Genomic DNA, 26,421 nt, shown 5'->3' with positions numbered 1-26,421 from the left:
TTCAGAGTGGAGCTTCAGAGTGGAGCTTCAGAGTGCAGAGTGGAGCTTCAGAGTGGAGCTTCAGAGTGCAGAGTGGAGCTTCAGAGTGGAGCTTCAGAGTGGAGCTTCAGAGTGGAGCTTCAGAGTGGAGCTTCAGAGTGCAGAGTGGAGCTTCAGAGGGGAGCTTCAGAGTGCAGAGTGGAGCTTCAGAGGGGAGCTTCAGAGTGCAGAGTGGAGCTTCAGAGTGGAGCTTCAGAGTGGAGCTTCAGAGTGGAGGTGCAGAGTGGAGCTTCAGAGTGCAGAGTGGAGCTTCAGAGTGCAGAGTGGAGCTTCAGAGTGCAGATTCAGAGTGCAGAGTGGAGATTCAGAGTGCAGAGTGGAGATTGAGAGTGCAGATTCAGAGTGCAGAGTGGAGATTCAGAGTGCAGAGTGGAGCTTCAGAGTGGAGCTTCAGAGTGGAGCTTCAGAGTGGAGCTTCAGAGTGCAGAGTGGAGCTTCAGAGTGCAGAGTGGAGCTTCAGAGTGGAGCTTCAGAGTGGAGCTTCAGAGTGGAGCTTCAGAGTGCAGAGTGGAGCTTCAGAGTGCAGAGTGGAGCTTCAGAGTGCAGAGTGGAGCTTCAGAGTGGAGCTTCAGAGTGGAGCTTCAGAGTGGAGCTTCAGAGTGGAGCTTCAGAGTGCAGAGTGGAGCTTCAGAGGGGAGCTTCAGAGTGCAGAGTGGAGCTTCAGAGGGGAGCTTCAGAGTGCAGAGTGGAGCTTCAGAGTGCAGAGCGGAGCTTCAGAGTGGAGCTTCAGAGTGGAGCTTCAGAGTGGAGCTTCAGAGTGCAGAGTGGAGCTTCAGAGTGCAGATTCAGAGTGCAAGGTGGAGCTTCAGAGTGGAGCTTCAGAGTGGAGAGTGGAGCTTCAGAGTGCAGAGTGGAGCTTCAGAGTGGAGCTTCAGAGTGCAGAGTGGAGCTTCAGAGTGGAGCTTCAGAGTGCAGAGTGGAGCTTCAGAGTGCAGATTCAGAGTGCTGAGTGGAGATTCAGAGTGCAGAGTGGAGATTGAGAGTGCAGATTCAGAGTGCAGAGTGGAGATTCAGAGTGCAGAGTGGAGCTTCAGAGTGGAGCTTCAGAGTGGAGCTTCAGAGTGGAGCTTCAGAGTGCAGAGTGGAGCTTCAGAGTGGAGCTTCAGAGTGCAGAGTGGAGCTTCAGAGTGGAGCTTCAGAGTGGAGCTTCAGAGTGGAGCTTCAGAGTGCAGAGTGGAGCTTCAGAGTGCAGAGTGGAGCTTCAGAGTGCAGAGTGGAGCTTCAGAGTGCAGAGTGGAGCTTCAGAGTGGAGCTTCAGAGTGGAGCTTCAGAGTGGAGCTTCAGAGTGGAGCTTCAGAGTGCAGAGTGGAGCTTCAGAGGGGAGCTTCAGAGTGCAGAGTGGAGCTTCAGAGGGGAGCTTCAGAGTGCAGAGTTGAGCTTCAGAGTGCAGAGCGGAGCTTCAGAGTGGAGCTTCAGAGTGGAGCTTCAGAGTGGAGCTTCAGAGTGGAGCTTCAGAGTGCAGAGTGGAGCTTCAGAGTGGAGCTTCAGAGTGCAGAGTGGAGCTTCAGAGTGGAGCTTCAGAGTGGAGCTTCAGAGTGCAGAGTGGAGCTTCAGAGTGCAGAGTGGAGCTTCAGAGTGCAGAGTGGAGCTTCAGAGTGCAGAGTGGAGCTTCAGAGTGGAGCTTCAGAGTGGAGCTTCAGAGTGGAGCTTCAGAGTGCAGAGTGGAGCTTCAGAGGGGAGCTTCAGAGTGCAGAGTGGAGCTTCAGAGGGGAGCTTCAGAGTGCAGAGTGGAGCTTCAGAGGGGAGCTTCAGAGTGCAGAGTGGAGCTTCAGAGTGCAGAGCGGAGCTTCAGAGTGGAGCTTCAGAGTGGAGCTTCAGAGTGGAGGTGCAGAGTGGAGGTGCAGAGTGGAGCTTCAGAGTGCAGAGTGGAGCTTCAGAGTGCAGAGTGGAGCTTCAGAGTGCAGAGTGGAGCTTCAGAGTGCAGAGTGGAGCTTCAGAGTGCAGATTCAGAGTGCAGAGTGGAGATTCAGAGTGCAGACTGGAGATTCAGAGTGGAGATTCAGAGTGGAGCTTCAGAGTGGAGCTTCAGAGTGGAGCTTCAGAGTGGAGCTTCAGAGTGGAGCTTCAGAGTGCAGAGTGGAGCTTCAGAGTGGAGCTTCAGAGTGGAGCTTCAGAGTGGAGCTTCAGCGTGGAGCTTCAGAGTGGAGCTTCAGAGTGCAGCTTCAGAGTGCAGCTTCAGAGTGCAGCTTCAGAGTGCAGCTTCAGAGTGCAGCTTCAGAGTGGAGCTTCAGAGTGGAGCTTCAGAGTGCAGAGTGGAGCTTCAGAGTGCAGAGTGGAGCTTCAGAGTGCAGCTTCAGAGTGCAGCTTCAGAGTGGAGCTTCAGAGTGCAGCTTCAGAGTGGAGCTTCAGAGTGGAGCTTCAGAGTGGAGCTTCAGAGTGGAGCTTCAGAGTGGAGCTTCAGAGTGCAGAGTGGAGCTTCAGAGTGCAGAGTGGAGCTTCAGAGTGCAGAGTGGAGCTTCAGAGTGGAGCTTCAGAGTGGAGCTTCAGAGTGGAGCTTCAGAGTGGAGCTTCAGAGTGCAGAGTGGAGCTTCAGAGGGGAGCTTCAGAGTGCAGAGTGGAGCTTCAGAGGGGAGCTTCAGAGTGCAGAGTGGAGCTTCAGAGTGCAGAGTGCAGAGTGGAGCTTCAGAGTGCAGAGTGGAGCTTCAGAGTGCAGATTCAGAGTGCAGAGTGGAGATTCAGAGTGCAGAGTGGAGATTCAGAGTGCAGATTCAGAGTGCAGAGTGGAGATTCAGAGTGCAGAGTGGAGATTCAGAGTGGAGCTTCAGAGTGGAGCTTCGGAGTGGAGCTTCAGAGTGGAGCTTCAGAGTGGAGCTTCAGAGTGCAGAGTGGAGCTTCAGAGTGGAGCTTCAGAGTGCAGAGTGGAGCTTCAGAGTGGAGCTTCAGAGTGCAGAGTGGAGCTTCAGAGTGGAGCTTCAGAGTGGAGCTTCAGAGTGGAGCTTCAGAGTGCAGAGTGGAGATTCAGAGTGCAGAGTGGAGATTCAGAGTGCAGATTCAGAGTGCAGAGTGGAGATTCAGAGTGCAGAGTGGAGCTTCAGAGTGGAGCGTCAGAGAGTGGAGCTTCAGAGTGGAGCTTCAGAGTGGAGCTTCAGAGTGGAGCTTCAGAGTGGAGCTTCGGAGTGCAGAGTGGAGCTTTAGAGTGGAGCTTCAGAGTGCAGAGTGGAGCTTCAGAGTGCAGAGTGGAGCTTCAGAGTGGAGCTTCAGAGTGGAGCTTCAGAGTGGAGCTTCAGAGTGGAGCTTCAGAGTGCAGAGTGGAGCTTCAGAGGGGAGCTTCAGAGTGCAGAGTGGAGCTTCAGAGTGGAGCTTCAGAGTGGAGCTTCAGAGTGGAGCTTCAGAGTGGAGGTGCAGAGTGGAGCTTCAGAGTGCAGAGTGGAGCTTCAGAGTGCAGAGTGGAGCTTCAGAGTGCAGAGTGGAGCTTCAGAGTGCAGATTCAGAGTGCAGAGTGGAGATTCAGAGTGCAGAGTGGAGATTCAGAGTGCAGATTCAGAGTGCAGAGTGGAGATTCAGAGTGCAGAGTGGAGCTTCAGAGTGGAGCTTCAGAGTGGAGCTTCAGAGTGGAGCTTCAGAGTGCAGAGTGGAGCTTCAGAGTGGAGCTTCAGAGTGCAGAGTGGAGCTTCAGAGTGGAGATTCAGAGTGGAGCTTCAGAGTGGAGCTTCAGAGTGGAGCTTCAGAGTGCAGAGTGGAGCTTCAGAGGGGAGCTTCAGAGTGCAGAGTGGAGCTTCAGAGGGGAGCTTCAGAGTGCAGAGTGGAGCTTCAGAGTGCAGAGTGGAGCTTCAGAGTGCAGATTCAGAGTGCAGAGTGGAGATTCAGAGTGCAGAGTGGAGATTCAGAGTGCAGATTCAGAGTGCAGAGTGGAGATTCAGAGTGCAGAGTGGAGATTCAGAGTGGAGCTTCAGAGTGGAGCTTCAGAGTGGAGCTTCAGAGTGGAGCTTCAGAGTGCAGAGTGGAGCTTCAGAGTGGAGCTTCAGAGTGCAGAGTGGAGCTTCAGAGTGGAGCTTCAGAGTGCAGAGTGGAGCTTCAGAGTGGAGCTTCAGAGTGGAGCTTCAGAGTGGAGCTTCAGAGTGCAGAGTGGAGATTCAGAGTGCAGAGTGGAGATTCAGAGTGCAGATTCAGAGTGCAGAGTGGAGATTCAGAGTGCAGAGTGGAGCCTCAGAGTGGAGCGTCAGAGAGTGGAGCTTCAGAGTGGAGCTTCAGAGTGGAGCTTCAGAGTGGAGCTTCAGAGTGGAGCTTCAGAGTGGAGCTTCAGAGTGCAGAGTGGAGCTTCAGAGTGGAGCTTCAGAGTGCAGAGTGGAGCTTCAGAGTGGAGCTTCAGAGTGCAGAGTGGAGCTTCAGAGTGGAGCTTCAGAGTGGAGCTTCAGAGTGGAGCTTCAGAGTGGAGCTTCGGAGTGCAGAGTGGAGCTTCAGAGGGGAGCTTCAGAGTGCAGAGTGGAGCTTCAGAGGGGAGCTTCAGAGTGCAGAGTGGAGCTTCAGAGTGGAGCTTCAGAGTGGAGCTTCAGAGTGGAGCTTCAGAGTGGAGGTGCAGAGTGGAGCTTCAGAGTGCAGAGTGGAGCTTCAGAGTGCAGAGTGGAGCTTCAGAGTGCAGAGTGGAGCTTCAGAGTGCAGATTCAGAGTGCAGAGTGGAGATTCAGAGTGCAGAGTGGAGATTCAGAGTGCAGATTCAGAGTGCAGAGTGGAGATTCAGAGTGCAGAGTGGAGCTTCAGAGTGGAGCTTCAGAGTGGAGCTTCAGAGTGCAGAGTGGAGCTTCAGAGTGGAGCTTCAGAGTGCAGAGTGGAGCTTCAGAGTGGAGCTTCAGAGTGGAGCTTCAGAGTGGAGCTTCAGAGTGCAGAGTGGAGCTTCAGAGGGGAGCTTCAGAGTGGAGCTTCAGAGGGGAGCTTCAGAGTGCAGAGTGGAGCTTCAGAGTGGAGCTTCAGAGTGGAGCTTCAGAGTGGAGGTGCAGAGTGGAGCTTCAGAGTGCAGAGTGGAGCTTCAGAGTGCAGAGTGGAGCTTCAGAGTGGAGCTTCAGAGTGGAGCTTCAGAGTGGAGGTGCAGAGTGGAGCTTCAGAGTGCAGAGTGGAGCTTCAGAGTGGAGCTTCAGAGTGGAGCTTCAGAGTGGAGCTTCAGAGTGCAGAGTGGAGCTTCAGAGTGGAGCTTCAGAGTGGAGCTTCAGAGTGCAGAGTGGAGCTTCAGAGGGGAGCTTCAGAGTGCAGAGTGGAGCTTCAGAGGGGAGCTTCAGAGTGCAGAGTGGAGCTTCAGAGGGGAGCTTCAGAGTGCAGAGTGGAGCTTCAGAGTGCAGAGTGGAGCTTCAGAGTGGAGCTTCAGAGTGGAGCTTCAGAGTGGAGCTTCAGAGTGGAGCTTCAGAGTGGAGGTGCAGAGTGGAGGTGCAGAGTGGAGCTTCAGAGTGCAGAGTGGAGCTTCAGAGTGCAGAGTGGAGCTTCAGAGTGCAGAGTGGAGCTTCAGAGTGCAGAGTGGAGCTTCAGCGTGCAGAGTGGAGCTTCAGAGTGCAGAGTGGAGCTTCAGAGTGCAGATTCAGAGTGCAGAGTGGAGATTCAGAGTGCAGAGTGGAGATTCAGAGTGGAGATTCAGAGTGGAGCTTCAGAGTGGAGCTTCAGAGTGGAGCTTCGGAGTGGAGCTTCAGAGTGGAGCTTCAGAGTGCAGAGTGGAGCTTCAGAGTGCAGAGTGGAGCTTCAGAGTGCAGAGTGGAGCTTCAGAGTGCAGAGTGGAGATTCAGAGTGCAGAGTGGAGATTCAGAGTGGAGATTCAGAGTGCAGAGTGGAGCTTCAGAGTGGAGCTTCAGAGTGAAGCTTCAGAGTGGAGCTTCAGAGTGGAGCTTCAGAGTGGAGAGTGGAGCTTCAGAGTGGAGCTTCAGAGTGGAGAGTGGAGCTTCAGAGTGGAGCTTCAGAGTGGAGAGTGGAGCTTCAGAGTGGAGCTTCAGAGTGGAGAGTGGAGCTTCAGAGTGCAGAGTGGAGCTTCAGAGTGGAGCTTCAGAGTGCAGAGTGGAGCTTCAGAGTGGAGCTTCAGAGTGCAGAGTGGAGCTTCAGAGTGCAGAGTGGAGCTTCAGAGTGCAGAGTGGAGATTCAGAGTGCAGAGTGGAGCTTCAGAGTGTAGAGTGGAGATTCAGAGTGGAGCTTCAGAGTGGAGATTCAGAGTGGAGCTTCAGAGTGCAGAGTGGAGCTTCAGAGTGCAGAGTGGAGATTCAGAGTGCAGAGTGGAGATTCAGAGTGCAGATTCAGAGTGCAGAGTGGAGCTTCAGAGTGGAGCTTCAGAGTGCAGAGTGGAGCTTCAGAGTGCAGAGTGGAGCTTCAGAGTGCAGAGTGGAGCTTCAGAGTGCAGATTCAGAGTGCAGAGTGGAGCTTCAGAGTGCAGAGTGGAGATTCAGAGTGCAGATTCAGAGTGCAGAGTGCAGATTCAGAGTGGAGCTTCAGAGTGCAGAGTGGAGCTTCAGAGTGCAGAGTGGAGCTTCAGAGTGCGGAGTGGAGCTTCAGAGTGCAGATTCAGAGTGCAGATTCAGAGTGGAGATTCAGAGTGCAGAGTGGAGCTTCAGAGTGCAGAGTGGAGCTGCAGAGTGGAGCTTCAGAGTGCAGAGTGGAGCTTCAGAGTGCAGAGTGGAAATTCAGAGTGGAGCTTCAGAGTGCAGAGTGGAGCTTCAGAGTGCAGAGTGGAGCTTCAGAGTGCAGAGTGGAGCTTCAGAGTGCAGAGTGGAGCTTCAGAGTGCAGAGTGGAGCTTCAGAGTGGAGCTTCAGATTGGAGCTTCAGATTGGAGCTTCAGATTGGAGATTCAGAGTGGAGCTTCAGAGTGGAGCTTCAGAGTGGAGCTTCAGAGTGCAGAGTGGAGCTTCAGAGTGCAGAGTGGAGCTTCAGAGTGTCAAGAGCAATGCCAATAGCTCTAACTTTAACAAAGGCAAAACCATTGCATTGTAAATGCTTGTTTATTTTTATAGTTGAGGAGGAGTTTTTGAAGGGGTTCCGGGGCGCCGCTGGGAGGAAGCGACTGCTGCCGAGTTTCAAGAAGAGCGGGTGGTCGGCGAGAATCCAAGGAGCACGGCAAGACGAATCTGGAAAAGAAGGCAGCCGGAGGATTAAAGGAAACCAGAGATCGCCGCTAAGTCAGGAGCTCAGGCAAGTACAGATGACGACGAGACCAAGCGCCGCTTAAGCGCTCGGGCGGTTTAAATACCTTTTATACCACTCGCGCAGCTCGAGGCTGACTCGTGCTTCACGTGTTAACGTTGGCACATGAAATGCCATAATTATGAGAGATGCCGAGTTTTAGGATTGGCGTTTATCACGTGCATTGCCACCTCTTGCAGAATTTGTAATTCCCACGTGTTTAAGCTGAGCCCAGTTGATGTTGAATGCAATACACTAACTTTCCTAAATATAAAATAAAAGCTAAAAACAGTCAACCATTGTACTTACCATGGTGTACTCACGTTAGATAGCTTATCTGTTTCAAACAACTAGGGATCAAAGCAACAAACCAACAGTGGTCACATGGTAAAATGGTACAAGCACAACATGCTACAAGCACATTAGGAAGGCCTGGCATGATAGAGTGGGCACGTATTCTTGACACTATCTTGACGATTTCCTATTCATTGGGCAGGAAGGGACGGAGGACTGTGGCAAAGCTGTTTCGGATTTTGGGAGGTTAGCTAACCATTTGGGGGCCCCCCTTACCCCAGGTAACACTGAGGGTCCTGCACAGGTCCTGACTTTCCTAGGAATTGAACTTGACACTAACGTTGGTGAATCTAGATTGCCAGCAGACAAGGTACAAGCGTTAGCCCAGGATACTCAGACAGCCTTGAGCAAGGAGAAGGTGCCCTTGGGGTCTATCCAGAGACTCCTAAGGAAATTGAACTTTGCAGCTAGAGGGATCCCAACTTGTAGGGTCTTTTTGAGGAGGTTAGCCAGGGCCACGTCCAAAGTCAAGAAGAAACACCACCTAGTTAGGTTGAGTCAAGGTATGAAGGAATTTCTCAGCATGAGGCCAGATTTCCTGGCTAATTTCAACCGTTCAGTCATCTGCAGAGCCCCCTGAGCTGCCAGCTCGAGCTATCGCTGTTCACAGACGCAGTGGGTAGGGAAGCCTTTGGGACAATCTTGGGGAGTGAATGGTGCTCTGAGAGGTGGCTGAACACATGGCACAAGCGAAAAATCTACGCCACGTGATGGTTCTGGAACTGTTTCTAATAGTTGTTGCGTTCTTCCTTCGGCCAGAGGCGCTAGCAGCCAAGCGAATGCTTTTCTGGTCAGATAACATGGCAGTGGTTCAGGCGATAAACATGCAAACAGCCAACTGTCCTTTGGTGCCTTGTCTGTTGAGAGAACTAGTGCGGGCGTGCTGGTTTAACAATGTGGAATGTCGCAGCTCCCGCCCTCTCTCATTTTCAGTGGTGCCATTTCCAGGAGGCATGGCCGAGACCGAGAGAGGAGATGACCCCTTTCCCAGCACACCTTTGGTTCCTCCACCAGTGGAACAACAACTAAGGGAATTAGGTGAACGCGCCCTAGCACCAGGGACCAGGAAGCGCTCCAAAGCGTGCGTTGCGATGTTCTGTAAGATATTGGGGCCCTGGGAGGAGGATATGTTCCGCCTTGGAGCGAACGGTCCAAACCTTTATAGTGTGGGCTAAGGACCAGGGCAAGAGCCACTCGGGTCTCCGGCCACCTGGTTGAAGTCGGTCAATATGCTAAAATGAAGGGCCAGAGTGATCCCACTAAGTCTTTCATCATCAGGGTGGCGCTAAAGGGTTGGCCGAGAGGAGAACCCCGAGTCCCCGACACCAGGTCCCCCATTGAATATGGTACATTACAGGACAATGAACTCTGCATTTCTTTATTTCTTTACAACAAGTGTGCAAAGGCCAAACAGCCCCAGGAAGTCCTTATGGCAGGACCCTGGAGGAACGACAGCACCCCGTTAGTCCTGCGGGCGGTTGTAAACCTGAGAAACAGGGGGCTTGCCTGGATACGCTCCGCCCCCTCAAGGGGGGTGATAAATGGGTGGACTGGTGGTCCACATGATGGAAGGGGTAATCCCAAAAAATCAATTGTGAGCACCAATTGTTTAAGGCCATGGTGCAATTTGGCTCATCAGGTGTGCAGGGCAGCTTAGGGGTGTCACTGCTGCCTGCCCCTGGATCGCCCGTAAGTTGACCCACCATGTTGGCATATTTGATTATGCAAATAAACCTGCAGCAATGCTTCTCCGACAAACAATGTGTCTTGTGTGATTATTTTGAGATTTTTGTGGTGTTGCAGGAGGGGTATGTTGCTGATATTGGCACTATGCAGGGTACCTATGAGGTCTGTAGTGAGCACACTATGCACATGTGAATTGAATACATAGGAGTAGCACAGCATTCCGCTCTAGCCATAGATGCAGCAAGTCATCTGGGTCGTGAATCCAGGCACTGAGTAGCTCTGTGATAGGCATTTCAGATTTGGGACATTCAATCTCCCCCATCTCATATGGGAGAGTCATGGTATCCCACCCCACACACGGTTGCATACTGGCCCTAGCCAGGTGTACCAGGACAGTGTGTAGTGTCTTGAAGACCACACTAGACAGCAGCATTGGGAAGTTGGCAACTAGAAATGAGAAGCAAGGTAATAACACCATCTTCATGACGGCTATGCGGCCACTGAGAGAAAGGGACAGATTTATCCAACGGTCTATTGCCTCCATCAGGTGGTGTACTGCTTTGCCGTGGTTTTCATGCATCAGTGCATCCGCGTTCCTATGCATCTGAATACCCAAATAGCGCACCGGCTCCATCATCCACATCAATGGATACTCTAGGTGCACCTGTGTCATGGCAGCAGTGATAAGGGATATGAGGGACTTGTCCCAGTTAATACGTAGTCCTGAATTATCCTAAAAAGGATGACATCCCAAAAGACCGGTGCCTGGTTTTGCTCAGGATTTTTAACATACAAAAGCGTGTCATCTGCATAGGCAGACACTATCAACTTATAATTAGGGAATGCCATGATGTGGTGATACTCTCATAGTATGCTCTGCGACTAGCACGTACAACAGTGAGGATAAGGAGCAACAATGACAGGTGCCTCTAGTGATGGGGATTGGTGCCGCATAGAGAACCTGGATTTTCTTCAGAAAAATATTTCCCAACCCTGCACGGCGCAGAATCAAGAGCACAAACCCCTGCTCTACAGAGTTAAATGCCTTCTCTGTGTCTAGGAAAATTGCCACAGCATGTACTTCGGGGTCAATGCACGCAATCACCGGGCACAAAAAGCCAGATTATTTGGGTATTTTGATGCCAGGGAGCAACGGGGCAAAGCTGTTCGTCAAAATCTTTGCAAAATTTTTTGTATCAGTACTTTAGAGAGACAGAGGTAGATAAGTCCAGCAATGATGATCAGCCCGCTTGCCCGGTATTAGAATAGTGACTAAAAGACCCTCTCTCATATTTGGAGGCATATGTCCATTTTGTACCATCTCCTCAAACAGTGACCAGATGGGGCACAAGTTTATCCTGGAAAGCCTTATAACAGGCGAGTATCAGCCCATTTGTTCCAGGCACCTTGCATCCCAGCATATCTTTCAGTGTGGCAATAACTTTGGTGGGGCAGAGCAGCGCCGTGAGTTGCTCCCTGTGCACCACAGTCAGACACTTCGTGTCCTGCTCGTCATACGCTGTTCAGGAGGAGTAGAGGTCTGCTTAAGAATAGCGGAATCTATCCGACACCTGATGCGACCCGTGGAGAGGCCCCCCTGCTCATCTAGGACTGTGAGCCAATCACGCCCTCGTGGCTATGTCGAGTGAGGGCCACCAGAGTTGTAGCAAACACAACAAGATGATGGACTGAGTGCTGAAACTTCTCAACCACTCACCCCCAGTCACAGATTTGGGTGTAATCCATTGTTCTTTTGCTCAATATGGCACCCCAGTTTGGACCCAGTCATACGCAAATCAGTCTTGACCCTGTTCCTCTTGGGGAGCAGTCCAGCCCAAACTGCCAGGCCAGGTCCTCCCTGGACCGGAAACAAGCATTGGGGACTGGTTTCGAAGTTTCACCCCTCATCAGCCAGTCTAGTTTGAATCCTGTGGCACAGCGAGCAAGGGACCCAAGTCTGGGCATACCCATGGCCACTTAGGGCGAACATAGCAGACACAACAAGATGATGGACAGAGGACTGAAACTTTTCAACCACTCACTCACAGTTACAGATTTGGCTTTAATCCATTGTTCTTTTGCTCACTATGCCACCCCAATTAGGACCTCGCCGTATTCAAATCAGTCTTACCCTGTTCCTCATGGGAACAGTCCAACCCGAACTGCGAAGCCATGTCCTCCCTAAACTATAAACAAGCATCCTGGGGCCGGTATCAGGGTATCACCCCTCATCAGCAAGGCTAGCATGAATCCAGTGGCACAGCTAGACTACTCCCATGGGGAACAGGATCAAAGCTGGTTTGCATAAGGCTAGGTCCAAACTGGAATGGCATGGAGAGCAAAATAACGATGGACTAAACCCAGACCTGTGACTGGAGGTGAATGTTTGACAATCTTCAACATTCCGTCCATCATCTTTTTTTATTTCCACCCTAAGTGGGAAGGGTATGCCCAGACGTGCGTCCTGTGCTAGCTACACCACCGGTTTCAAGTTAGCCTCGCTGATGTGGGGTGGTGCCCCAAAACCGGTCCTAGGATGCTTCTTTTGCAGTCGAGGGAGGACCTTGCCTCACAGTTCGGGCTGGACTGTTCCCATTGGGAATAGGGTCAAAGCTGATTTGCAATTGGCTGGGTCAAAACTGGAATGGCATGGTGAACAAAATAATGATTGATTATACCCAGATCTGTGACTCGGGTGAATGTTTGCCAACATTCCGTCATTCATCTTTTTGTATTGCATGGCCACTAGGGTTGTACCCGGCCGCTTCCCTTTGCTGTAGATTCCTATGTTTGTAACCTCACCCTGTGCCAGCTCATTGTATTCTTCTAATTTGGTTCTCATGTCCCCCAGTAGTTTCTGCTTCGCCGTCTCCCCATGGGCATGCTCTAAGTTAGCTATGTTAGCCTCCAGGTGTGCCAAACGCCTCATATCGAATGTGCTTCAAAATTGTAACTCCACGAATAATGGCCTTGAAGGCCTCCCAGATAATGGCAAACTCCTCAACCGACCCTATATTGTTATGAAAAATATGTGTCAGTTGCTTGAGCCAGTTCCTCGCGGAACATTGCATCCAGAAGGGAGTACTGTGGGAAATGCTAGGATAATGCACAGGGATGCATGTCTTCGAGGTCTAGGGTCAGCAACACTGAGGAGTGGTCAGAGTACGTGCGTGGTAAGTAATCAGAACGCCTAAACCTAGTCACCAAACTGTGTGATAGGAGCCAGTGATCTATTCTTGTATGAATGTCATGACTAGTGGAATAATGTGTATCTTACCTGCCCTGTGATGAATAATATCACCACACATCCACCAGGCCACAATTTGCTGCCTCTGTTATGGCACAAGTAGCAGTTGAAGGCTGTTGGGGTGGACCTCGGGAATGATCTAAGTCAGGGGATAGGACGCAATTAAAGCTGCCATCCCATATCCGAGGTAGATCGTGACAGTGGGCCAGCTTAACATGTAATGGGTGGCCACACACCCCCACCAGCAATACAGCAAAGTGTTCCTTACGGCAACGTGCTGCCGCAAACCAGCCCAATCAGAGTCTTCTACAAGTCATGCAATCCATTCAGCCATCGCCTGTGACACATAACCAGTCAAAGATGTCAAACAGGGTCCAGGTAGTCGCGCTGGGGGACTTTGAGTCAAAACCCTTTCAACCATCTTGTGGGGTGCCTCAGGGCTCCTCACTTAGCCCTGCCTTGTTCAATGTTTATGTCTCTTCCCTGGCCCCAGTCATCCGCTCCCATGGGTTTGAACTCACATCTTATGCAGATGACACACAAATTGTGGTGTCACTGCTACCCGGGAGGGAAAATGACGTTGCCAGCAAGTTCCAGGAATGCATGAAAGCTGTGAGCAATTGGATGGCAGGAAACTGTCTAAAACTTAATTCGGCCAAAACCGAAGTAATATTGTTTGGTTCTACGGCTAACTTCTGAGGCCCGAGTTGGTGGCCAGAAGAGATGGGGACTTTGCCCACTCCGGTCAATAAGGTATAGAACCTGGGGGTCATCCTCGATGACAGACTCTCTTATAAACCGCAGGTAAGGGCATTGGCCTCATCCATTCACTGGACATTGAAAATCCTTCGGAAGGTTCTTCTGTTCCTTCCAGAGGAATGCAAAAAAACAGTTGTGACAGCTCTTGTGCTTTCACGATTGGATTATTGCAACAGTCTGCTCCTGGAAGCTCAACAAGGAGTACTCAGTAAGCTACAGATACTGCAGAATGCAGCGGCGCGCCTGCTCACAGGCTTGCCTAAATTTGCGCCCATCTCCCAAGAACTAGTGAAACTACACTGGTTGCCAGTAAGGAAGCGGATTCTATTTAAAAGTCTGTGTATTGTCTACAAGGCGATCCATAGCATAGGTCCAGCATTTCTGGGGCAATATTTTCACTGGCACAAACCGTTAAGACTACTGAGGTCAGCTGCTCTGGGACTGATCAGGACCCCACGCATCAGAAAAGTGGGTTGGGGAGGCAGGAGTTTCAGGCGAGGGGTGGCGGTGGCCTAGAATTCCCTTCCAATGGCACTCTGCCTGTCTCCTGAGCTCATGACCTTCCGGCGAAAGCTAAAAACATGGCTTTTTGTAAATTAACCTGGGGATCTAGTTTTGGGAGTTATCAAAATAGCGCCAGGACACCGCAAGGTAACAGCGCGCTTAATAAGTGTCAAAAATAAATAAATAAATACCCCCACCCACACTATGCCCCCCAATAGTTGGCATAGCAATACAAAACCCACCCCAGTCCCTCCCATTATCCCCAACAGAAAACCTCAAGAAAAGCATGGTGGTTCACACATGGGGACAGAGAGTGTCTAACTAGTACCCCAACAATGGTGAGTCAAAGTAGGGCCACATCTGAGATGGCTAACCTGTCATATGTGCAGCATTCATACATATTCACCCACCTAAATAGTACATCCACTGGGTAGAATCTGGGTGGATGCCTAGTTCCAGCATCCATGGATTCCTCACATAGCCATATATAGAAGAAGAATGGTAATTCACCAAGGCCCACCGCAGCCACCAGCCATACCGACCCACCCAGGCGCCTCATTTGCCAATGTATACCAATGTAATATTTGCACATCAATTCATCAATGCACATAGCAGTAAGGGCAGAAACTGTGACATCACGTGAAACATTGCAATTAAATACTTAAGCAACTCAGAAAACAAGTTACAACATTGGTATCAGTCTAGTCCCTCTAAGTCTTGCAAAGCCACTGGTTCAATATCTCTGACCTCGGCGATGGCGTCTTCCACTCACCGCCTCCAGCTGTTTGAGAAATTGGTACAGAGATTTAGGGTCATTGTCTATCTGAGTTTTGCCATTTATAGTCACTCGCATTCTGGCTGGGTAGAGCACGGCATAATCAAGTTTCAGCACTTGCAGCTTCTGTTTGGCAAGAAGAACGTGCCTCAGCGCTTCCTGAACATGCGGTCTAAAGTCCGGGGGAAATGTAATGTTCTGTGCCCTCGTACCAAAGCGTTTGCACTTCCAGGGAGTTGCGGAGTGCGGCATCTCGATCTCTGCAATTGAGCAGTCTTGCAATGATCAGACGGGGCTTAGCTCCAGTCACAAGACACAGAGCAGGGGAGCGATGGGCGCCCTCCACCACAAACATATCTGAAAATGTCTCACACCCCAGCAGCTCTACAAGGAGTCTATTTACTAAAGTTTCCATGTTTCCGGTGTTGGTGGAGTCTGCCAGACCGACGATGTGCAAATTAATTCACCTAGACCTCGCCTCCAGGTCCTCTGCCCTGGCTTATAGTGTCAACAGCACCTTCTGTAGTTGTTTCTGTGCTCCCCCAGTCAAGACATGTACATCTTCAGCCGACGATACTCATCTGTCTACGTATGCAAATGTTCTGTGTGTTTGTCAACACACTCCAACATATTTTCCATACGTACAAGAGGACATTTATCTTCTGTCAATCTTAGGCTATGTTGCATGGCTGTCAAGATCTGTCGAAGCTTGCCCCCAAGCTCTGGTCATTCAGCGTCTGGCCCAAATCAGGCACAGCTGCAACCTCCTAGCGCGGCTGACAAGGTTTCCAAAAGTCAAACTGTCAATTGGGCTGCATCTTTTCAGCTTTGTCCATGTCCAATATTGCCTTCATCACAGTATGTGTCCAGGTGTAGTTTGTGGGAGCTCTCAAACATCAGGCGGCACAGTGAAATAGGTCTCAGCATCCACCTCACAGACTCTTATAAGGGGGATGGGAGTATGATCAGTTGCCCAGTGTGGACAACAGGCACAACCTTGATAAACAGTGGTGACCATAGCTAATATGAAGCTCCCTTGGTGCTTATGTGTGACATGTCACTAGTTTCAGTCCGGCTATGAGTGACACACAGCTATCAAATGTTTTACACTTCTTGCAAGTAAATCATGCAATGACCAGTATTTGAGTGTCTTCGTGAGATTTCAGTGACTGTGACCAGACATAGCACGCAACAGTGAACATACGCCCAAAACAAGCCAGACCTATTGTTGTCGCCAGGGCTTATTAGCAGAATCAGATCAATGAATACCAACAATGATTGTTAATAACTGCACTGGCTGTTAGCTACTGGTGGGGTTGTTGCTCTAGTAGGCAGGCTCTGCTCTTGCTGTCTCTCTCAGCCTCAGGTCCATCAACAAGGCAAAGGCTGGCTGGTTGTCCACTGCTACTTGGGACCATGCACACTGTGCCCCCATGCCAGCACCCACCAAACGTGAAAGGACTGCGGGTAAGTTGTTGTTGACTAACTTCACTAGTAATCATTAATTAGAGGTGGGCAAGCCAACAAATGAGCAGGTTGAGCCAACCCAAAGGTTGGCTCTGACTCTGTGAACCTGTGCATGAGCCGAGCCTTGAAAGAGCTGACATGTAAATCATGCAATAAACATCATGTTAGAAGATTATACAGTGTCTTTAACATACAAAAAGTTTAGATCTTTAACATGAGGAAGCATATCTAGATTTGTACGTCAGATTATATGTTAGCACTGAGGAATATAAATTAAAAAGTAAGTTTTTAAACATGAACTGAGAAATATTCCTGCCTCTGCCCTGATGTCAATGCCATCAGCATTTTATCTTTATGGGAACATCTTTTTATTGAGCTTGCAGCAAGCAGTATTATAACTAGTACACCACAAGTCGTCAGTAGTACAGATAAAGAAAAAACTAAGAGTATTCCTGTCGTTGATGGTCCCACTCCCAAGTCCGCCCTCAACTCACTGTACACCAGGGGTGACGCATCAGGGAATGGTGACTGTGTTCACAACTGCAATGGGGGCCGCACACGGACTATCTCTGTAGACATTCCACTTGTCCCATACCCTCTCCCATTTTAGAGGTCAGGCCCTAGCTTTTGTTCACCACTTTCTCGGATTCCATGCAACATCTATGTCCCTTCTCCAGTCCTTTAGAAGTGGTGCAGTCTTCCCTCCCCCCCTCTCCATAGGCGTGCTATGTTGCGTTTGGCAATTGCCATGCCCAGAGTCATCCAGGTCTGCTCCGTACGATTAAGGTCATTTGCGTAACACACATTGAGAAAACTCCATTTGGAGAAGACCTGCATGTCACTGTTACATACGCCATTAATGCACGCTCCAACTGACACCCAGTAGACCTGTAACTGTGGACAATCCCAAATTATATGGAAGAACATCCCTTCCTGGCCACACTGCCTTCAACCGCCAGGATCAATCACTCTGCCCTTATTTGCCATTGTGTTCCAATAGAGCTAAGATCTACAGAGTATTTTAGGCTGTGCCAGCCGGGACCCTGCCCTAATGGCCACCTCTCTGGGGTTTGCCACGGTCTCTGGCCAGTCTTCATCTGTAAGGCCTCCCAAGTCATAATCCCAGTGGTCGTGCATGCAGAGTAGCGTGTACGGTGACTTATTATTGAACTTCCTGTATGTAAGGGATATTGCTTTATTGGTCATGTGGTCATCGAGTAATCTATCCTCAGGGGTGACGATTCAGAGAGATCAGCCCCTCAATAAATCACTTCTTTTGAGAGCATGGTGTATCTGGAGGTACCGTAACGTCTCCAAGGATGCCAGCTCACAGTCTCTGTGCAGATCAGGGAAAGGGACCATCCCACCCAAGGCCCAAAGGTCCCCCACTTTGGAGAGACCTATGAGATCCCATTTCATGAAGACCAATCACATCCCCAGAGGGTTGGGAGCTGCATGTTAGCTAACTGTTTGCAAGAGTCTTCAGCAGTGACCGTACCTGTGGGGGACTAGAGACCGGAGTAGTAGGCAGCAAAGGCGTCATCTATATCTTGTGTGTCTCTCAGGTGTTCCCCATCTTCTGAACGAATATCTGATACCCTCCAGTTTGTCTTTTTATGTCTGTCAAGACATGCAATCAAATTCTCTGCTTTGTCCCCCTCTTCATAAATGTGATGTTGCATCGCTCGATGCCTGGCCTTGGCCGACTCTGATGCTAAATCTCTATATTCTTGTTGCTTGAGGCCCAATGCATGCTTGGTCTCTCCAGCCTCATCGTCTACCAGTTTGGCCTCAAGGTCTAGGATCTCTCACTTCGAGCATTTCAATGACAGCCTTCTTATCTCTTTTGTGACCCACTGTTAGGGAGAATACTTCTCTCATGTATATGGCTTTGTAAGCCAGAGTCTACTGAGGCCTCATTTTCTACAAAGTAGCGTTCCTTGGCCTTTACCAGGCCCTCTCTAAAATTCTGTATCTTAAGGTACCAAGGATTGAGTGTTATGGCCCTATGGGCGAGAAATCAAAAAGACCCTATCATATATACATTAGATGTAAACAGTTTTTTTATGCAGACTTATGAGTGCTTCAGAGAGGGTCCATAAGCTATAGTATATGACTAACGCATTTTAGTGCAGTGTTGTGGACACCAGCACTAACATTTGTTAGTTTGACCCCTGATGCATAGTACATGGCAGGGCCTGTGATGTCCATGTGCATGTGTCTGTGATGCACTGCCTGGAGACCTTGAGGCCATAGTTAAAATGATTGCTGAAGTAATGACTTACACACTAAGTATGGTATATTTTGAATTTCTTCTTGAATACTGCTGAACTGAGTGAATCACTTATATCACATAGATATAGGCATGCTGTTGTGTCTTTTCAGTATGTATAGTGAGACCCTTCTGATTCCTGAAGGACTCTGTAGGAAATTACCTAGTCATTTGGGTGTTTCTGGGTGTGGTTAATAAAAGTTTATAATGCCTGTGGGTGCAGTTAACGGTTGCACTCTGAAGAATAAAAAAGTGCACTACAGAGCTTTGTGTGTGGTGTGGTCATTTACATGCTACCGAGTTGAGGAGGATGCCAGAACTAGTGACGAGTCTGGGGATACGTAACTCGAAAACCAGAGAGTGTTCTCCCTGAGGGTTTGCCGAGGTCCAGCAAACTGCTCATGCATGCCACGTGTGCCTCAGTTGAGGGGAAAATCCACAGTTGGCGTATGTGGAATGAAAGCGCCACTCAAGGCAGTGCAGGGCTTTCGGCGAAGGCCCTACAGAAAAGCTCAGTGACAGTCGGCCAATAACCTGCTGGTGAGGCTGTAAAAATACATAATGACAATGCCAAAGGCAGCAACAACCAGGAACAGAGAAACGCTAAAGGCAGCGACAACTGGGTACAGAGAAGCGCTGAAGCCACGACAGGCAGGTGCAAAAGCGTGCCAAAGGCATCCAGGCAGAGAGAACACAATTGTATTTACCTGCGAGAATGAAGAACGAGTATCTGACCTCGAGGTCAGCCCCGGTAACAGACCAGTGTGTTCAAAGTGGAAAGTAGGATCCACGACGATCTAAGTGAACACATGGCGTTTGTGCTTACGGAGCTGTTGGCACCTGAAGCGACGACCACCACAGATGCCGGTTACGCTAAACACAACTCAACAGGTCTTTGAGATCTTGATGTTCTCCAATGGCCGCAGAGAAGAGCGACATGTATGGCACTGCTGTTTTTATTTGATACCGACAAAAAGCAGAATATTGGAGCCAGAATGACTGCCTGGATTGAAACATTTGATTACTTCATCGATGCGGTAGAAAAAGCACTTTGTTGCAAATATACTCCTCAGCCTGGAGAGGGTGCTTATGGCTGTGACAACAGAAGAACGTGCCAATCAACAAGCTGCAAGGATGACAGAAAGTTTCAGAAACCCTCTAGCTATGCCCACTAGGTCAAACCTCAGTATCAATTGATGCAAGTAGAAACTAAACATAATCGATCAGTATCAAATTCTCTAAGATATGCTCCGTGTATAATGTAGAGCCGAGTCTTGTGGCTCAGTGGACTAATGAGTCCACGGCAGTAGCCTGTGTTTGACCTCATGGTCACAGGATCAAATCCTGGCAGGTCCACTCAGTTTTTCACCCATCTCAGGTCGATAAAATGAGTATCATTGAGTTGGGCAAAAATAAATGTCTGTTATTCAGTGTCATGATACCTATGGGTGAATGTGCGCTTTACAAATACACTTTATGTTATCAGCCGAAACCTGGCATTACAGTGGAGGTGTGAGGGACTTGCCAGAATCATGTTACATTCTTTAGTGGTTCATGGGCGAGCCAGATCCAACTCTGAGTAACGTCGCAGTGAGATCAATGTTGTGGCAGCTTGCATTCGGAGTGCATCCGCAAACCACCCAGTGAGATGTGACCCTTTTCCTTTGACATGGAGATATTGAAGTGTGACGTGAGTTTGTGGTTATTGTATAATGTCCCCCCAATGGCGCTGCAGTGTACCGATGCAAGAATCGTGACTAACAAAGTGCCCATTGTGGTACAAGTTCTCTAGTGTAGGAAGGTTTGCCGCATGCCATGCTGAAAGCTCAGCCAACAGTTTCTTCCTGTTACCTCTAGGCATACCTAACAATGGAGTTGTGGGGCATAAGGTGTAATATGTTTAGTTAGGAATAAGCAGTGGCGGAAGCAAAGATAGGCCACTTGTAGTAACATAGGGCGTGGTCGGGATGGCCCAGGGATGAAACAGATGGAGGAGGGAGTCCAAGCTACAGGGAGGACCATCTTCTGCCGTATCCGGGAGGTGTAGTCCCGCCATCCAATGAGCCACCCACTACACCTGGAACGCTAAATAATAATGCTCCAGGTTAGGCCCCACTCTTCGGTGCCCCGTCTCATGCCTTTGAAGACAAAAGTATACACATGGGCTGCCTCTTTGCCATTGAAAATTCAAGGATTGTTTTTAGCAAACCTGCACACAAGAAGACGAACGTACAAGCGCTGATTCATGTTCTTTAAGGTACTTCGGTCAAATGCGTGTTTCAGCACTGTTGCTGATATGGGAATGAATTCCATCACCTGTAACATAATGCATACACAGAAATAGTAAATTCCTGTCATTGTTTCATGGACTAGGAAAGCTTAAGACCATTACAAACTTCTTCCAATTTCCAATTTAAAACACTTATAGAGCGCAACGTTCACCGTACGGTTTCTTGGCGCTAGTGGAGGCTCCGGCAACTGAGGCGAAGTGAACCTTTCTTAGGGCAAAAAAGGGGCCAGTTACACGGAAAAGGCCTGTTTGAACAGGAACGTTTTTAGGTCTTTGCGGAAAGAGACGTAATGAGTGGCAAAACGGAGGTGGTCAGGGAGGGAGTTCCAGAATGTGGGAGCCAAGGTAGAGAAATTGGCTCCACCCCACTTTTTACGTTTGAAACGTGGGATTTGCAGGAGAGACTTGGAAGAGGAACGGAGCTCTATGGTCGGGACGTATTCATGTATCAGCGAGGAAATGAAGGCAGGGGCAGTGCCTTGGCGGGCCTGGAAAACCATGCAGCCAGTTTTAAAGAGGGAACGTTCCTTAACAGGAAGCCAGTGGAGCTCCCTGAGGAGGGGTGTGGAGTGGTGGAAACGTGGGAGACCATAGACCAACCGGGCCGCCTGGTTCTGGACCATCTGGAGCCTCCGCAGGCTATATGCCGGGATGCCGTTGTACAGGGCATTGGCATAATCCAACCGCGAGATCACCAGTGCGGCCATGATCAACTTAAGTGCCTGGGGGGAAAAGAAACGGGAGACGGTGCGGATGGTTCGAAGGGTGAGGAAGCAGGAGGAGACTACAGAGCTAATATGTGAATGGAGGGTGAGTTGGTTGTTCATTTTTACACCCAGTGTTTTGACTGTAGTTGAAGGAGTGGGGGCGGGACCAAGAGAGGAGGGCCAGAAGAGAGAGTTCCAGGAACTGGAAGAACCACCGGTGAGAACCAACTCGGTTCAACTTGAGATGGTTGTGGTTCATCCCGTCCCTGATGAAGATCAAAGTAGACTGGAAGTTGGAAGCAGCAAGGGGAGAAGAGGACAGGGCAAAGATGAGCTGGAGGTCATCCGCATAGTTATACACGGTGACCTACAGCTGCTGAAGAGCGAAAATGAGAGGAAAGATGTAAAGATTGAACAGTAAGGGGGAAAGAGAGGAACCCTGGGGAACACCACAGGTGACGTGAAGTGAGGTGGTCGTGAAGTCTCCCAGCCGAACCGCCAGGGTACGGTCCCTCAGGAAGGAGGATAGCCAGACCAGGGCTGATCCCTCAATTCCAGCCGCCTTGACATGGGACAGTAAGATGGTGTGGTCCACCGTGTCAAAGGCGGCGGAGAGGTCGAGGAGCACCAGCGCCTGGTGTTTGTTATGATCCATACCCTTCCTGAGGTTCTTAATTTAGATATTTGTCCTGTTCCTCAACTAAATCGTTGGATTGCTTTTCATCTGCAGGAAGCTGTTGAGAAAGAACTGGAAAGGCTGTTGAAGCATGATATCATTGAGCGCTCTACTAGTCCGACGCCATTGGTTCCACCCATAGTGGTAGTTCTAAAAAAAGACAGTGGGGTGCCATGCGCATCTGTGTCGACATGCGCCAAGCTAACAAGCTAATTGAGAGAGAAAGTCATCCAGGTCCACACATCGCAGACATACTTACACAGCTGAATGGCTTCAAAGTCTTTTCCTGCCTTGATCTGAGCAAGGGGTATCATCAATGGGGACTAGAGGAAAATTGCAGGTACATTACTACCTTTTGGAAACATGTTAATTTGTTCAGATACAAGAGGCTAACTTTTGGGGGTGTCGTCAGCTGCAGAACTGTCAGGATGTCATTCGCCACATAATACAGCCTGTCAAACATGCTATCAATTACAGTGATGATATACTGGTGTTTGGGTGACGCTAGAAAGGAACATGACAAAGCTCTTACACAAGTATGCCGTTTACTTGCTGATGCAGGTCTCACTTTGAGCGCAGACGATTCTGAGTTTCACAAAACAAAGCTCAAAGTTTTTGGACATATCTTCTCTGAAAGGGGAATTACACCAGATCCGGCTAAAGTACAAGATTTATTGCCCACTAGTCCCCCACAGACTGTGACTATGTTGCAATATTATAAGCATGGCCAGTTACTGTTCCAGGTACATTTGTGACTTTGCCACAGTCAGTGCCCCCTGAGAGACTTAAGAAAACACAATGCTTTGTTCAAGTGGTCACATGAATATGATCAAAGCTTTAAGAACATCAAACCGGCAATCCATAATGCTACTGAGATGGCTTATTTTGATCCAAAACGACATACTGAGATTGTGGTAGATGCCATCCCAGTGGGGTTGGGTGCGATACTTGCCCAGCACAATGGACACAACAAAGCTCAGAGACAAATTGTGGCTTATACAAGCAGGAGTCTGTCGCAGATCGAACATGCATGTTCGCAACCTGAGAAAGAAAACCTTGTGGTAGTGTGGGCTTGTGAACACTTCCATCTGTTTTTATACGAAAAACATTTCACCGTTGTCACTGAACACAAGACTTTGCTCGCCATTTTCGGAAATCCGAAAGCCAAGAGGCCCCTCACATAGATTGTATTGTATTGTATTGTATTGTAATTGCATTTATATAGCGCTTACTACCCCTGACGAGCCGTCAAAGCGCTTTTTCGGAGAGTAGCACGCTACTCCGGGACCCACAGAGGATTAGTGTTGAATTAGTATAGTGAAACATGCAAGTACATTTTAAGTGGTAGCTAGGTTAGTCAGTTATTTGGATTTGGAATGATAGCAGAAGGATAGAGGAGGACAAAGGTTTGTATTTATATAGCGCTTGTTGACGCACGCTATTGAGGAAGCTTACAAAGAATTAGTGGTGAATTAAGATGGTGAAATATGAAGTAATTCCAGTGGTGGATATTAGTCAGTTACTTGGAGTGAGAAGGATAGTCGAGGGATAAAAGGGGATGAAAGATTTGCATTCATATAGCACTTGTTACCCCTGTTGGGTGTTGAATTGCTTTTCTGGCGAGTAGCACGCCACTCCGGAACCCATAAAGGATTACGGTTGAAAATTAGTATAGTAAAAAAATATGAAGTAATTTGAGTAGTGGATATGTTATTCAGTTATTTGGGTAGTATATTAGTATAGTTTAATATGGAATTTGAGAAGTGAACATGTTAGTGTGTTAATTTCGATTGAGAAGGATAGTGGAGGGATAAGAGTAAAATAATTATTTATTTATTTTTTAGGTCTTAGCAATAGGAGGAGAATTTTGGATGAGTAAAAAGGAGTTTTGAGTATTGCTAAATGAGAAAAAGGGCAGCATTTCTGGCCCTAGTCTCGAACAGGCTCAAACAGGCAACTACCCTTGTCCTCTCCGCCCTTAACAGGCTCAAACAGGCAACTACCCTTGCCCTCTCCACCCTTAACAGGCTCAAACAGCCAACTACCCTGGTCCTCTCTGCCCATAGCAGAGACGCCCGGGCTGAGACGCCCTAAGCCTGGCCTTATTTATAGCCCTAGTAATCAGGTGACCCCTTCAGCCAATGGGAACCCTAACCCTAACACCATCCAATCACAACACTAGCCCTACAATCTAGAACCAATAGGAGACCAGGACCTTACTGCCAATCTTAGCCCTAGTCCAAGCACCCAATCAGTTCAAAAACCCTGATCTCTACGTCCAATAAAGGCCTTAGCCCTACCAGTAGTCCCAACCCAAGTCCAAGCAGCCAATGGTACAGGTAGCCCTAGTCCCTACTTCCAATAGAAAGCCTAACCCTACTCTTAGTCCCACAACTAGTCCAACAACCAATCACACCAGAAGCCCTAAATAGCTACATCCAATTAAAGGTCTAACCCTAGCCCTAGTCCCACCCTACTCCCAATAACTAATAACATAGGAAGCCCTAGTCCCTACTTCCAATAGATATCCTAACCCTAGCCCTAGTCCCAACCCTACAATGATTGAATCAGACCCAGAAACCAATCAGAACCCTCAAATACCCAACCAATGAGGACATTAAACTTAACCCAATAGAAACACCAGATACAACCACCAATCAGTGTACAAATGTGCCAACCACTAGCAGACCATATAAGGTCCCAGTGACCTCAAACAAGGTTTGCTGAACAGGGAGTTGGAAGCTGATTTTCCTGTTCAGAATCTCCTAGGAGACAGACAGGCTCAATCCACACTTTGGACTTCTGCAGGTAAAGGCTTCACTAACTCGAAATCTAACAATACTGTTTGAATAAAAACTTTACTCCATCTGCAGGCCAAAAAAACGAAGTTCACAGGCCCCAGTAAATACAGTTCAGTTCAGTTCAGTTCAGTTCTTTATTTATTTCGGTGGTTAAAAACCATCATAAAAATACATAACATTACATATCCACATATAATCATTTCTGAACTTTACAATATTAAAAACACATTTAAAAATTATTATTTACAAACTTTGATCGAAAGAAGGGAGCAGTTAATTCATATCATCCTACATCAACCCCTGGTATTTCTTAATTTGACCACAATTTTTAAAAAACTCATGATAGTACACAGAGTATGCATCTCAGTTGCTCTTTGCAAGAATAATAAAGCAGTTTTAGCATGGTAAATTTTTGATTCCTTTAGAATGCCCACCAAAAATCTTCGGCGCGGAATTTTATAAAAAGAACAAAGTAATACAAAATGAAGGGTGTCCTGCGGAGACCTATTGTCGCAGCCGCAGGCACCCTTCTGCTCAATTGTTAACGTAAAACCAGACGGGTAAGCTAAAATGTTATGTAACAAATTGAGCCTAAAACGAGTCATTAAAAACCTCTCATGTTGACTATACATTAAAAAGAGATACGGTTCCATACCCAATTCATTACTTACAAAAGAGTGGGCTACTACCGAGGATTTGTTAGAATCAAGCTCATTCCTCCTGGAATCATATTTTTCCAATAACTACTTTTGAACATGATATTTGCAAGAGCTATCAATGTTAGAGGGGTCAGAAAACAACATTTGCTGGTCGATAGACTCTAGGGTTTCTTTAATGTATTTTATCCATGGGATTTGCAGCCATCTGTCTCTCCGGAGACAATCCTCAAAAATCTGTCTGGTTAATTCAGCGTTTGGATTTAGCCAAATTCTAAACCAGGTCAAAACTGGTCTCACTTTAATCAGGTCAGATATATATGGGGTGCCAAGCTCTTTGTGTGTAACTGCTGCCGGGATGCTCTAAGGTAGCTTTAATAGTTTCTTTAAGAATTTGTCTTCCTCTACTTGTATCTGGTGTGCATCCCTAAAACACCACACCTCTGCCCCGTAGATAGCTTTAGAGGTGCTGACCGCTCTATACAGTGTCATCACTTGCTCAGGAGACCAACGACCAATCCTTCGTGCGAAATTTAGTATGGCGCCATTTGCTGAAACAAGTTTCCTGGACCTTTCCTCAATCAGTGGGGCAAACCTGATCTGTTCATCAAACAAGAGACCCAGATATGGAAAAGTATTCACAGTGTCCATAACATAAGTTCCTATTTTGAACACAAATCTCTTGTGAGGTTTTTTCCCTGCCACCATGATAAAAGATTTACTCAGGTTAACAGAAAGATCCAGATTCATCATGAATTCAGCAAAGCCACTGATTAGGAGCTGGAGACTCACTGCTGTTCGAGCGAGAAGGACCGCGTCATCAGCGTACATAAGTACTGGTATATGGTGCGATCCCACTCTTGGGCAGTCAGTCCCCAGTGTCAGCAGGGCACTCTCCAGGTCATTTATGTAGAGGGAAAATAGGAATGGAGCCAGGATACACCCCTGCCTCACCCCGCTAGAGCACAGGAAGGGATCAGTGCTCATCCCCCCCGAGCTATAGCAGACCTTGGCAGTGGTGTTCCAGTGTAGTTCCTTAAGTATGTTGATCAGGTCTGGATCGATTCCCCGTCTAAACATAAGTGCCCAGAGTTTAGTTCTATT

General features: G+C 48.6%; 1 protein-coding gene across 1 annotated transcript in view; it reads left to right on the top strand.

Moving 5' to 3' along the window:
• Positions 1 to 6,952: 6,952 nt before the first annotated feature.
• LOC147700386 (uncharacterized) overlaps positions 6,953 to 26,421 on the top strand; it is a 61,431-nt gene continuing 41,962 nt past the window's right edge. Inside the window, exon 1 of the mRNA XM_086935757.1 lies at positions 6,953 to 7,132. The gene's annotated coding sequence lies outside the window, so the exon portion shown is untranslated. The remainder of the gene's footprint in view (positions 7,133 to 26,421) is intronic.

This window comes from Lissotriton vulgaris, chromosome 8 (assembly GCF_964263255.1).
Source record: "Lissotriton vulgaris chromosome 8, aLisVul1.2, whole genome shotgun sequence".
NCBI lineage: Eukaryota > Metazoa > Chordata > Amphibia > Caudata > Salamandridae > Lissotriton > Lissotriton vulgaris.
The sequence above is the reverse complement of the archived record's forward strand: the minus strand, read 5'-3'. Positions and strand labels throughout refer to the sequence as shown.